Genomic DNA, 13,783 nt, shown 5'->3' with positions numbered 1-13,783 from the left:
GTTTCATCTCTTCCTCAATCAAAGCATCTATTGATCTCCTTGGCAATCTTAAGTGATTGGGTTCCAATTCCTTGGTAACCCAATCTCTCTAAGCTTGAACAATTGCCCAATTCCATGATTTAATTGCTCATGGGAAGAGATGAAGTGTGGTCACTGATTATACCACATGTATTTCCAAATCAAAGTGTTGGGAGGATTACATGTCACTATATCCGCCCAGACCTCAATTTGGTCCAACATGAGAAAGCATTTCTAGCATGATCTCCTCATCCCTTTTCCAAGGCTCAGAGGAGATCCAATTATGGAGAGTTTCTTTTCCAAGACAACTAACCAATTGAATTAAGATCGAGAGCTTTCTATTAAATCAAAAGAGAGGAAAGAAGAGGAGAATGAAAACTATAATTGATCTATCAAATTACAACAGAGCTCCCTAACCCAATGAAAGGGGTTTAGTTGTTCATAGCTCTAGAAATGGAAAATGGCAAAAAAGAATGCATCCCTAGCTAAAAGTGCAGAAAAGTAAATATACAGAGGGTAGTTCTCCAAGGTGCCAAGCTTCTCTATAGTTCAAAACTACTCCTATATATACTACTTCTCTTGATCTTCTAGTGAGTTCTTCAAGTCTTGGATGTGGGCCTTAGATCTTGAGTTGAAGCAGTTACAACCTTTAGTGGGCTCAGCTTGCAGAAAAGTATGAACTAGGCATGGGCGTTAGTGAAGTTAACGTTAAGTGACATTGTGGGTTCGAGAACGTTAGTGGCAATCAACTTTTTCACTAACGTTCCAACCCCATATAACCCATGTTAACTCCAACGTTAGTGGCACTAATGTGACCACTAACATTTGCCTTATAAACCTTCGCAAGCATTATTAGGACTCAACTTTCCCAATAACGTTGCCTTGTGCCCCTTGTCCCTACGTTAGAGTTCACGTTAGTATAACTAACATGGCTCTTAACGTGGGTATGCCTTATCTTCGAGAGCGTTAGTGGCACTCACCTTTGTCACTAACGCTCCAAGTGCCCCTACTCTCCACGTTAGAGCTCACGTTAACTAAGTTAACGTGGCTACTAACGTGGGAGTGAATGCCATCTCCAACGTTAGTGACAAAGGTGAGTGTCACTAACGTTGGCTCATCAATCTTAGCTCCACGTTAACTTTCACGTTAGTGGTCTTAACGTGACCACTAACGTGGGCAATGCTAGTTTGATCCAACGTTAGTGACAAAGGTGAGTGTCACTAACGTTGGCATTGTTCCTCTCTTCCAAGTTTGAGTTCACGTTAACTAAGTTAACGTGACTCTTAATGTAGTTCGTTGCCACATTTTGGAGCGTTAGTGGTGTTCAGATTTACCACTAACGTTGGAGCTTTCTTTTTCTCCACGTTAACTACCACGTTAACCTAGTTAACGTGGCAATTAACGTGGGCTTATGATGGCTTCGCAGGCGTTATTGGTGATCACTTTTCTCATTAACGTTGCAAGCTCTTCCCCATTCCACGTTAGTGGTCACGTTAACTAGGTTAAACTGGCTACTAACATGGTTCTTCCTTGCTTCCTTTGTCCTGAAATCAAGCAAATAAAGTGCATCAAAGCTCTAGTCAAAGTCATGAGATTATGCATCATCAATTTGTCATTCAATTCTTGCAGAATCCTCATGAAATCATGTGAAATTCACAATAGTTGCTTGAATCAAGGTGTGAGTGTATTTTCATCCAAAACTTGCCTTATTCTCTAAGAAAATGCATGAAACTACCTTAAAACAGTAAAGAAAAGGTCAGTGAAACTGGCCTAGATGCCCTGGCATCAAAAGTGACTGGCACCAAGTGGATATTTCAGAACAAATTAGGAGAAGATGGCAAAATTGCAAGAAATAAAGCAAGGCTAGTGGCACAAGGATATGACCAAGAAAAAGGAATAGACTTTAATGAATCCTTTGCCCATGTTGCCCGAATGGAGGCCATAAGATTTCTCTTAGCTTATGCTACATTTTGTCGTTTTCAATTATATCAAATGGTTGTGAAATGTGCATTTTTGAATGGTGTGATATATAGAGAAGTGTATGTGGAGCAACCACCCGATTTTGAAAATAAAGAGCATTCTAACTATGTTTTCAAATTATCAAAAGCTCTCTATGGTTTAAGACAAGCTCCTAGAGCTTGGTATGAGAGGTTTAGCTCTTTTCTCTTGAAAAATGGTTTTCAAAGAGGCACCACAGACACAACTCTATTTATCAAGAATTCTAATGAGTCTTTCATTCTAGTCCAAATATATGTTGATGACATTATTTTTGGATCAGCCAATGAATCCCTTTGTTTTGAATTTGGAAAACTCATGACAAGTGAATTTGAGATGAGTATGATGGGTGAACTTTATTTTTTCCTTGGGCTGCAAATTAAACAAACTAAAAATGGTATTTTCATTCATCAAGAGAAGTATGCCAAGGAACTAGTTAGGAAATTTGGCATGGAAAATGCCAAACCCAAGGGAACTCCCATGCACCCTAGTTCAAAATTAGATAAGGGAGCAACTGAGAAAGATGTAGATGAGACTAGGTATAAAGGAATGATTGGTTCTCTTATGTACTTAACCTCCTCTAGACCTAATATTGTGTAAAGTGTTGGATTGTGTTCAAGGTTCCAATCTAAACCAAAAGAGTCACATCTTTCTGCAGAAAAGAGGATCATTAGATATGTTCATGGCACATCCAATTTCGGTCTTTGGTATCCTACGATTGATGATTTTTCTGCAGTTGGTTTCTGTGATATAGATTTTGCCGGTGATAGAGTTGATAGAAGGAGCACTTAACGACTATGTTGCTTTCTTGGAAGGTTCTTGAATGTTTGGTCAAGTAAGAAGCAGCCCACAGCGGCTTTATCCACCGTAGAGGCTGAGTATATAGATGTTTGCTGATAAACCCCTATTTTATGATTATTCTTGTGCTTAAATTGAGTGTTTTTATCAAATCTTCACCCGCTTATTCATGTAAATTACATGATTTTACTATTCCTTCCTTGTTTTATGATTTATGAGAAAACATGTTTCCTATGCTTTAAAAATATTAAATTTAATTGTCCTTTATTACCATTCGATGCCGTGATTTGTGTTTTGAGTACTTCAGGTTTTATAGGGTAGGAATGACTTAAAGGATGGAAAGGAAACATACAAAAATGGAAGGAAAGCACAAAATGGAGTTTTTGAAGAAACTAGTAGCGACGCGTCTGCGTGTTTTGCGCAAATTGACATCTGCGCGAACGCGTAGATCATGCGAAACACAGATGATGCGGATGCATGACTGACACGACCGCGTGGAAGAGCAACACTCCAGATGACGCGACCGCGTGACCCACGTGGACGCGTGACGTCTGTGATCTGCAAAATTTGTAGAAGTCGGCCCCAGCAACTTCTGGACCATTTTTGGACCAGATCTAAGCCTAGAGAACACAAATTAAATGCTATAAATTGAGGAATCCATCCATTCATCAGGGGGGATGTTACAACATACATTCATACATAGTTTTAGGATTTAGATGTAGTTTTTAGAAAGAGAGGTTCTCTCCTCTCTCTTAGAAATTAGGATTAGGATTTCTGTTATGTTCAGACTACTTCCCCTCGTTACAGGTTCAATGTTCCTTTTATTTTCCCAATTTGACTTATGAACTTTTCCATGTTGGATTTAATTTCTTTTATTAATATTTGAGGTATTTCAGACATATGACTTTTATTTAGTTTCCTATATTCTTGGCTCTAGTTGATTGATTGGTGACTCTTGAGTTATCAAACTCAGCAGTTGATTAATATTTGACGTTTGCTGGTTGATTTGGATCCCTCTAAAGCTAGTCTTTCCTTAGAAGTTGACTATGACTTGAGGAATCAAATTAATTGGTCCACTTGACTTTCTTTTAGTTAGTAAGGGTTGACTAAGTGGGAGCAACGGACAATACTCATCACACCTGATAAGGATAACTAGGATAGGACTTCCAGTTTTCATACTTTGCCAAGAGTTTTTCTTTGCTAATTGATTTAATTCCTTGCAATCTATTTCTCTTGTTCAAAACCCTTTCAAAACCCAAAATACTGTTTTCTATAACCAATAATAAATCATACTTCCCTGCGATTCCTTGAGAAGACGACCCGAGGTTTGAATACTTCGATTTATAAATTTTATTAGGTTTGTTACTTGTGACAACCAAACATTTGTACGAAAGGATTTTCTGTTGGTTTAGAAGCTATACTTACAACACGATTATATTTGTGAAAATTCTTTACCGACAGGAAATCCGACCGTCAAAATGGCGCCGTTGCCGGAGAATTGCAAACGTGTGCCTTATTATTGGTTATTGTAAATATTTTTCTTTTACTTGTTTATTTGTTTTTATTTTCCCTTTTTATTTCTATTAGCTACTATGAGTTCTCACCCCTCTCGCTTTGAGTTTGGTTCTACTTCTATTGAAAGGAATGGAAGCTATAACAGGACTATGCATCAAGGTCTAAGCAATCAAAGACGGATGGAACCAAGAGGATCTGATCAACCCTTTAGGCAACAACACCTTCCTAGATATCATGGACAAAGACCATTCTATAATGCATGCCAAGCTGATAGATATGGTGGACCCCCTTGTAGTTACCAACAAGCCCCACCCTGTGCTCAGAAACCATCCTCTCAACATAGCTTCGAACCACCACACTCCCAAGAACCACCACTCCCCTATGCATCATGTCCATATCCATCAAGCCAAGAATCACAGGTTCACTTCGAAGAATCAGTAGATCAATTTCATGCAACCCTTCATCAACTGGAGCAAGCAATAAATCAATTATCTTCCAAACGTCCAGACACTCAAGGAATCCCCATGACTTCATGTGGAGAATCTAATGAAGAACGTAGCATGAAGGAAACACTAGAAACTCCAATGGACAGTAAGGAGCATGAATTTATTCTGGAACAATTGGAGGAAGCCCAAATTATCCAAGAAGAAGAGTTGATTCAAGACTTAGGAGACGCTGAACCCCCATGGGAATCCAGAGTTGTGGAGAATTCCGTCAAGGACGTTACAATTGATGCTAAGGAGGATAGTGCACAACCCCCAAAGCAGGTATCCTATAAATAACTGGACAGAATAACCCAAGACGCAAGTTTCCTTGATGATGATAATCACAATTCAAGTTCTCTTAGTAATGAACTTGCATCCGCAAGTGAATTCTGTGAGATAGAAGAATCTGCCTCAAGTGAATACGAAGATGATGCAGAGGTAGACTTTTCTCAACCTCCCAATTATGACTCAAGTGATAAGAAAGATATCGAAGACTTTGATCAAGACATGGTTAAAATTGAAGAAATTTGCAAAGAAGTGGAGGAATTCACCAAAGACCACAAGGGAGTAGAGCTTGCAGAGCCACGGGAAACACTTCTCCCAAGGCCACTACCACCCAACTCCAACTTCAAGTGGGTAAAATCCTTGACCTTTATCTTTACTTTTTCACTTGAATATGGTTTACTTGAAACAGATGGCCAGCTTAGAGCTCTCTGCGGCTTTAAGAGCAAAAGGGAATTGACTCACACTCAGAGCTGGTATGCAAGATTCAATGAGGTTTCACACTTCAATTTAAGGTGCAAGGATTGGTGTCAAGCTCAATTGAAAGGATCTCAGAAGCTGTTTGGTCACTACAGTGAGAATTCAGATTACTTATCACCCAGCTGGAAAAATGCAGATCAAGACAAAAACGGGTGTAAAAGTAAAATTTGGGATCTTGGAATCTATTCTGACATTCAACACCCCGGGAGACTGGAAACCTGTTTGAAACTACTCAAAGGCTTTACGTGCCTTGTTTGGGACCCCGGAGGATGCTGGCATTCTAAACATTGGTGGAGATTCCTAGATGAATTCAAGCACAAGCCACCATAACAAGAAGCTCACCAGAATGTCCAACTTAAGGACTTTAACTAAAAGTGCTAAGTGGGCAACAACCCACCATGGTATGATCATTCCTTTTCCATTTTAGTCTATTTTTTTTAACTTTGATTGGACCTGGAAATGTGCATAACATTCATTGCATTCTGCATTCTGCATACTGCATCAAAAAATAAATAAAAATAAAAATAAATAAAAATAAAAAAATCACCCCATGCGAGCACGCAGGCCACGTGTGGGCGTGGAATGATAATCGGTGTAAGGATCTGACGCCCAGAAAGTTGGGCTGGAATCATGTGGCTGGTGTGCGTTTAGCACAAAATGGCCCACGCGTTCGCGTTTCTGACGTGAATGTGTCACTTGCACAACACTTATCCCACGCGAAAGCGTGAGCAACGCGTCTGCGTCGCGTGGATATTATGGCCCCCTAAATGGAAACAGAGAGTGCGTCTAGCACAATTCACAGTGATGCGTTCGCGTGCCTCACGTGTTCGGGTCACTCATCTTTTACCCAACTTACGCGATCGCGTCAATCACGCGACCGTGTCATACCACTTTTACCCTATTCACGCGATCACGTGCTCCATGCGTTCGCGTGGATTTGAATCCACTAAACCCAAATAACGTGAAACCCTACCCGTCGCGCCCCCAATCCCTCTTCTCCTTCCTTTTCTACAAAACCCCCCCTGCAACCAACCCCACCGACTAGCCACCACCACCACCGAATCTGCCACCCCAACCACCCAGACCACCCCGCGACACCCCCCTCTCTTCTTTCTCCCCTTCTTCTCTTCCCTCACCTCCCTTCCTTCTCTTCTACTCCCGTCCGCCACTGCCCTCCCACCGCGGATACCCTCAGACCACCGCTTCCCACTACCACTGTGCTACCACTGTGCCATCGCCGTGTAGCCACCAACGCCACTACTCCCCTCTCTGTCTCAATTCTGGTCCCACCCACACCAGGTTCTACCGATCACCGTTCCCTTTACCAGTTCATTAGTTAGTTAGTTGCATATTTTTCAGATTCTGTTCAAATTAGGATAGTTAGAAATGCATGATTGTAGTAGATTTTAGGTGGTTAGGTAGCTAGGATGTGGTTAGTGGATTTAGGCCTGATAATTGTGCCGTTCTTGATTACCTGTTTTATTTATTTCGCAATTTTGATCTGGCTGTGATGAATAATTCTCTTCATATGATGTTCTTCATTTTTCATGCAGCTATTACACTGATCTTTACTGTTCTTATATTTATGATTCTTTGCAACACCTTTTATTCTCATATTGACTATTTTTTTCTTGCTATTTATTACTTGGGAACATTCAAATTTTAGCCGGAATGCTGCCCAATTTTCTGCAACTTGTTTTCATGTATTGAGTTTGGATACTTAATATTTTGCATTACTTGATTTCAACCAAACCGAGTCATGACTGCACGGGCTAGCATTCTTATTCCTTTTGACTCCCTGGTTACTAAATTGCTTTATTGATGATTTCATTTTAATTTTGCAACTCTTGTATCTATCTGAATTGTCATCAATAAACTGATATCTTTGCTTGCATTTGAGTTTATTGTTCTTTAAATTTGTGGATTTCTTGTTAACTAGGAAACCCATCATCATGCCACTTACCTTAACTGTCTTTTTACTGACTCGCTATTTTCACTTTCTAACTTCCTTTTTACCTACTAACCATTTTAACTTTCAAACTTCTCTTTTTACCTTACTACTTTAACTTTCTAACTCAGGGCATGATCATTGATTTTCCTAATTAACATGACTTCCACTTATCATATATTTTGGATTGTGATTTCTATTTTCAGATTTTTCCACTTGCATACAATCCATAATGCACATATATTTCACTCACTTCATGCTTCTCTCGCTCTTTTGCCACTCTGTGCTTATATTGCTTTTACCCTATTTGCCTACTTGTTTTCCTACTTTTATTCTTCAATTTTATCCTGGAATTTCTGCTTTTCAAGATGGCTGACCCTCAAAGCAAAGGAAAAGGCAAAGCAACCACTGGCAAAAGGAAAAGAGGCGAATCCTCTATGTCCATCATTGGCATCTTGCATGATGATTCCTGGCAGGAGAAGAACTTTATCCCGCAGGAAAAAGCTTATCAGTTGGTACCTGCAGCTGACCCAGTAAAATTTGCAAACAAATACTGTGAGCTGAAGTACCCAGTTTTTGCCACATCCAAGAACCTATACCTGGAACGAACACTCAAAATTTCAGAAGAACTCAGGTAGTACACTTCAGACCAAATTAAACATAGAGGATGGTTCTTCCTGGAGAGAAACTTAACTGAGATCAACTCATCCTGGGTTAGAGAATTCTACTGTAACTACTTTATAACATCCCTGGATGCAGTACAACTCAGAAGCAAACAAATTCTGGTTACTGAGGAAGCCATAGAAGACACCCTCCAGCTCCCACCTAAATTAGATCAGCCAGACGGTTACCAAAGAGCTGAAGAGGATATGAGATTCATGAGATTTGACTGGGATGCAGTAAAATGGGCTATAGCTCTTAATCCTTCTGTTCCATGGGTCATGGGAAAGAGCACAGTGGTACCTAAGGGAATTAAGCTCATATATCTGAATGATGAGGCTCGACTATGGCAACAGATTCTGAGTAACTACGTAATGCCGAGCACTCATGAGACCGAGGTGCCAGCTGCTATGATTACCCTCATCTGGTGTGTGATGGAGGGTAAGGACCTATATCTGCACCGCTTCATCCGGCATTACATGACTAGGGTCCATGTCAGAGGCACCCTCCCATTTCCATTCCGGATTACTCAGTTGGGTCGCTGAGCTGAGGTACCTTGGAAAATTGCTAATGAAAAGCCATCCGCCGCGGATTGCAGGAAGATCATCCCTCACAATAGGAAGTTTCAGGCTCTTGGCTACCAACCTCCGTTTCTCACTGACTCTGCTGAGGCAGCTACATCTTCAGCTGCTCCTTCCGCATCCACTGCCCCAGCTCCATCCACTGCACCCCCACCTGCTCCTGAGCCCGTTTATCTTCTGGTGCACTGACTCTTTGATCGCTTAGACCAGATGGAGCGCCGCCACCAGCAGCACTTTGAGAGGTCTGAACGTCACAACAGGCGACGTTTTGAGAGGTCTGAGCGTCGCCACAAGCGACGCTATGAGCACCTCAAGCTGATGATCCAATCTGGTGGCGACATCTCAGAGCCCGACACACCCTCAGAGACATCTGAGGAGGAGGCGAGTGATCATGAGGAGGAGGCACCTACCCAGGCTAAGCAGGGAGGATCTGAGCACACTGCACCACACCATGAGGAGCACCACCAGCTACAGGCCATAGATCTGGAGATTCCTCTATAGACAAAGCCTCCGCTTCAGCAGACCGCTCCTCCTACACTCACAGAGACTGCAGACCTTCAGCCTACCACTGAGATACCGGCAGCCCATCCATTCGGAGATGACACTTCTTCACAGCGAGTTTTAGTAAGCTTCGAGGACGATGCTATTATTTAAGTGTGGAGAGGTCACCATCTCTGGCATATATATTTTTTTATGAACCACTACAGACTCTTATCTTATTTTGTTCATTCTCTGTAGTTTATTTGCACATTTTTTCCTTTTTGCTTTTGCTGTATTTTTGCATTCTGCACTTTGGGCTGTATATATCTCAGATATTTTAGCTTAATTTGCACTTTTAGTTTACTAGTTATACATTAAGTGGATTAATTAATATAGTTTACCCTTTTTAGCATATGATAGTTTGGTTTAATTGAAAATAAAAAGAGTAAACTAGAAACTTTAGTAGATTAAAATAATCCACACACCTTGTATATATAGCATTACATGTTAGTTAGTTAACAATATTTATTCAAGAAGAAACACTAAGATTTTAAGGGGCACCTTAAGATTTACATTGAGTTAAATGGAAACTCTTGATTTCAACTTGCATGACATACATAACTGATATATGATTTATGAGCTTGAGAACACACAACCTGTGAGTTTTGAGCTTAATTGTATGGTTCCTTCAAACCATAAATTTCATTCCTGTGTGTTTCGTACTTCTTTTCTATGCTTGCATCTTTATTTCATTTTAATATATATGTCCAATTATAGAATATAGATACATACCAAGAGATGATTGAGGCCATTATTCATAATTTTGCTCACTTATCCCAAAAAGCTTACCCTTTTACATCACCCTTGCTAGCCCCCTTGAGCCTTTTGACCCCTCTTCTATTTTATAACCACATTACTAGCCTTAAGCAGAAAAACAAAGTAAAAAAATCCCAAGTTGAATCCTTGGTTAGCTTAAGATAGATATTGTGTATAATTTAAGTGTGGGGAATTTTATGGGAACATGGGATGATAGAAAAAAGGTAAAGAATTAAATTAAATAAGTTATTTGAAAATTTGGGAAGCATGCTCATGTGAAATCAAAATAATTAAATTATCATGTGCATTAAAAATATATATATATATTTAATTAAATAAGGGGATACAAAAATCTCCCCAATGCAAAATAAAAAGAATCAATGCACATGAGACAAAATTCAAAAATTAAATTTGGTGCATGAGCATGTAATGCAAAAGTGGGAAAATTTGGGTAAGAAGGTAAGAGAACTTTGAAATTATGTAAAGTGTATATGTTAGATGAAGATCTTAGACTAATCAAGGGTTCACTTTGTTAAGCTCACTTAGCCTTATATGCACATCATTACTCTTACCCTAGCCCCATTACAACCTGGGAAAAGACCTCATGATTTTTGTATGTCTATATTCAATATTTGTTGATTGGTTAGATGAAAAACAAAGTTTTAGAAAGCATGACTAGAAAAGAAAAGAGTGATTAACCCAAAACACTGAGTGATTAGAGAGTAAACACAAAATCCAGTGAGGGTTCAATAGCTCATTCTCATATATCCATATTTAATTAATTAATTGTCTTGCAAGTTGTGAACTATCTTAACTCAACTCAATTGTAACTGTCCTTTAATATGATTTGGCCCTAATTGTACATATATGATTCCTTGAAGATATAAATTAATTTAACTACATGTAAGCCTTATATACAAGTGAATAATAACTAGAATTGCATGACTCATTTAGGTAGTTGCATTTAGAATAGATTACATTGCATAAGATTCCACCATTTTACCTTTTCTCCTTTCTCTTGGATTTAGCATGAGGACATGCTATTGTTTAAGTGTGGGGAGGTTGATAAATCCCTATTTTATGATTCATCTTGTGCTTAAATTGAGTGTTTTTATCAAATCTTCACCCACTTATTCATGTAAATTGCATGATTTTACTATTCCTTCCTTGTATTATGATTTATGAGAAAACATGTTTCCTATGCATTAAAAATATTAAATTTAATTGTCCTTTATTACCATTTGTTCCGAGGGTTACCTAAAACTATAGGTCGATCTTGGATGAGATCTTCTGTAATGGTCGGAGTTGCTGTGTCCGACTTGTTGGACTTGGTGGCGATGCTGATTCCTTCGTCCCCGGAGGGTGGGGGCACCTGCAAGGGACTCCGATGCTTAAGTTAGCAAGAGTATTAAGCAGGTATTGAGTAGAATCAGAGTATGAGTTATACCTGGGAGTTCTAGTGTATTTATAATGGTGTAGAGACCTTCCTTTGATAAGATAAGTTAGTTATCTTATCTTATCTTTATCTTCGAGCGAGGTCATCTTATCTTTAAGGGAACCGCCTTTATCTCTATAGGCTTGGGCTGCCCTTGGATTTGGGTCATGTTCCTCTGTTTGGGCCCTTTATTTGGCTTTCCTGGAAGTTTGGTCGAGTTCTTTGAGAAGAGGTCGGTTGTCCTGACCTAAGGAGGTCGGTCACTTTGTCGGTAGAACATCCCGGGTCAGACAGCTTGACCCAGGGTATGAACACCATTCAATGCCGTGATTTGTGTGTTGAGTACTTTCAGGTTTTATAGGGCAGGAATGACTTAAAGGATGAAAAGGAAACATACAAAAAAGGAAGAAAAGCACAAAATGGAGTTTTTGAAGAAACTGGTAACGACGCGTTCGCGTGGACGATGCAAACGCGTGCTTTGCGCAAATTGGCATCTGTGCGAACGTGTGCATGACGCGAATGCATAGATCATGTAAAACACAGATGACGCGGATGCGTGACTGACGTGACCACGTGGAAGAGTGATGAGCGGATAATTTATACGCTTTTTGGCATTGTTTTTAGGTAGTTTTTAGTAAGATCTATCTACTTTTAGGGATTTTTTTATTAGTTTTTATGCAAAATTCACATCTCTGGACTTTACTATGAGTTTGTGTTTTTTTCTATGATTTCAGGTATTTGCTTGCTAAAATTGAGGGATCTGAGCAAAAATCTGATTCAGGCTGAAAAAGGACTGCTGATGCTGTTGGAATCTGACCTCCCTGCACTCGAAATAGATTTTCTGGAGCTAAAGAACTAAAAATAGTGCGCTCTCAATTGCGTTGGAAAGTTGACATCCAAGGCTTTCCAGAAATATATAATAGTTCACACTTTATTTGAGTTTAGATGATGCAAACTGGCGTTCATTGCTAGCTCCATGCTGCATTCTGGAGTAAAACACCAGAAACACGTCACAAACCAGAGTTAAACGCCAAAAACACGTTACAACTTAGCGTTTAACTCCAAGAGAAGCCTCTGCACGTGTAATGCTCAAACTCAGCCCAAGCACACACCAAGTGGGCCCCGGAAGTGGATTTCTACATCAATTACTTATCTCTGTAATGCTATTAGCTAGTTTAGTATAAATAGAACTTTCTACTATTGTATTTAGTGTCTTTTTTACCATTGGTCTTGTCATATCTTTGGACGTTTAGTTCTTAGACCTTCATGGGGGCTGGCCATTCGGCCATGCCTGGACCATCACTTATGTATTTTCAACGGTGGAGTTTCTACACACCATAGATTAAGGTGTGGAGCTCTGCTGTTCCTCGAGTATTAATGCAATTACTATTGTTCTTCTATTCAATAAAACTTATTCTTATTCTAAGATATTCGCTGCACTTCAACATGATGAATGTGATGATTTGTGACACTCATCATCATTCTCACCTATGAACGCGTGCCTGACAACCACTTCCGTTCTTCCTTAGATCGAGCGGGTATCTCTTGGATTCCTTAATCAAAATCTTCGTGGTATAAGCTAGAATCCATTGGCGGCCATTCTTGAGAATCCGAAAAGTCTAAACCTTGTCTGTGGTATTCCGAGTAGGATTCCGGGATTGAATGACTATGACGAGCTTCAAACTCGCGAGTGTTGGGCGTAGTGACAGACGCAAAAGAATCACTAGATTCTATTCCGACATGATCGAGAACCGACAGATGATTAGCCGTGTTGTGACAGAGCATTTAGACCATTTTCACTGAAAGGACGGGAGGTAGCCATTGACAACAGTGACGCCCTACATACAGCTTGCCATGGAAAGGAGTAAGAAGGATTGGATGAAAGCAATAGGAAAGAAGAGATTCAGAAGGAACACAGTATCTTCATGCACTTATCTGAAATTCTCACCAATGAATTACATAAGTATCTCTATCTTTATTTTATGCTTTATTTATCTTTATATTTTCGAAAACCATTATAACCATTTGAATCCGCCTAACTGAGATTTACAAGATGACCATAGCTTGCTTCATACCAACAATCTCCGTGGGATCGATCCTTACTCACGTAAGGTATTACTTGGACGACCCAGTGCACTTGCTAGTTAGTTATGCGAAGTTGTGACAAAGTGTGATTAACGTTTGAGAGCTCCAAGTCTTTGGCACCATTGTTGATGATCACAATTTCGTGCACCAAGTTTTTGGCGCCGTTGCCGGGGATTGTTTGAGTTTGGACAACTGACGGTTCATC

The sequence above is a fragment of the Arachis stenosperma genome, chromosome 5 (assembly GCF_014773155.1).
Source record: "Arachis stenosperma cultivar V10309 chromosome 5, arast.V10309.gnm1.PFL2, whole genome shotgun sequence".
NCBI lineage: Eukaryota > Viridiplantae > Streptophyta > Magnoliopsida > Fabales > Fabaceae > Arachis > Arachis stenosperma.
This window is presented reverse-complemented; position numbering follows the sequence as displayed.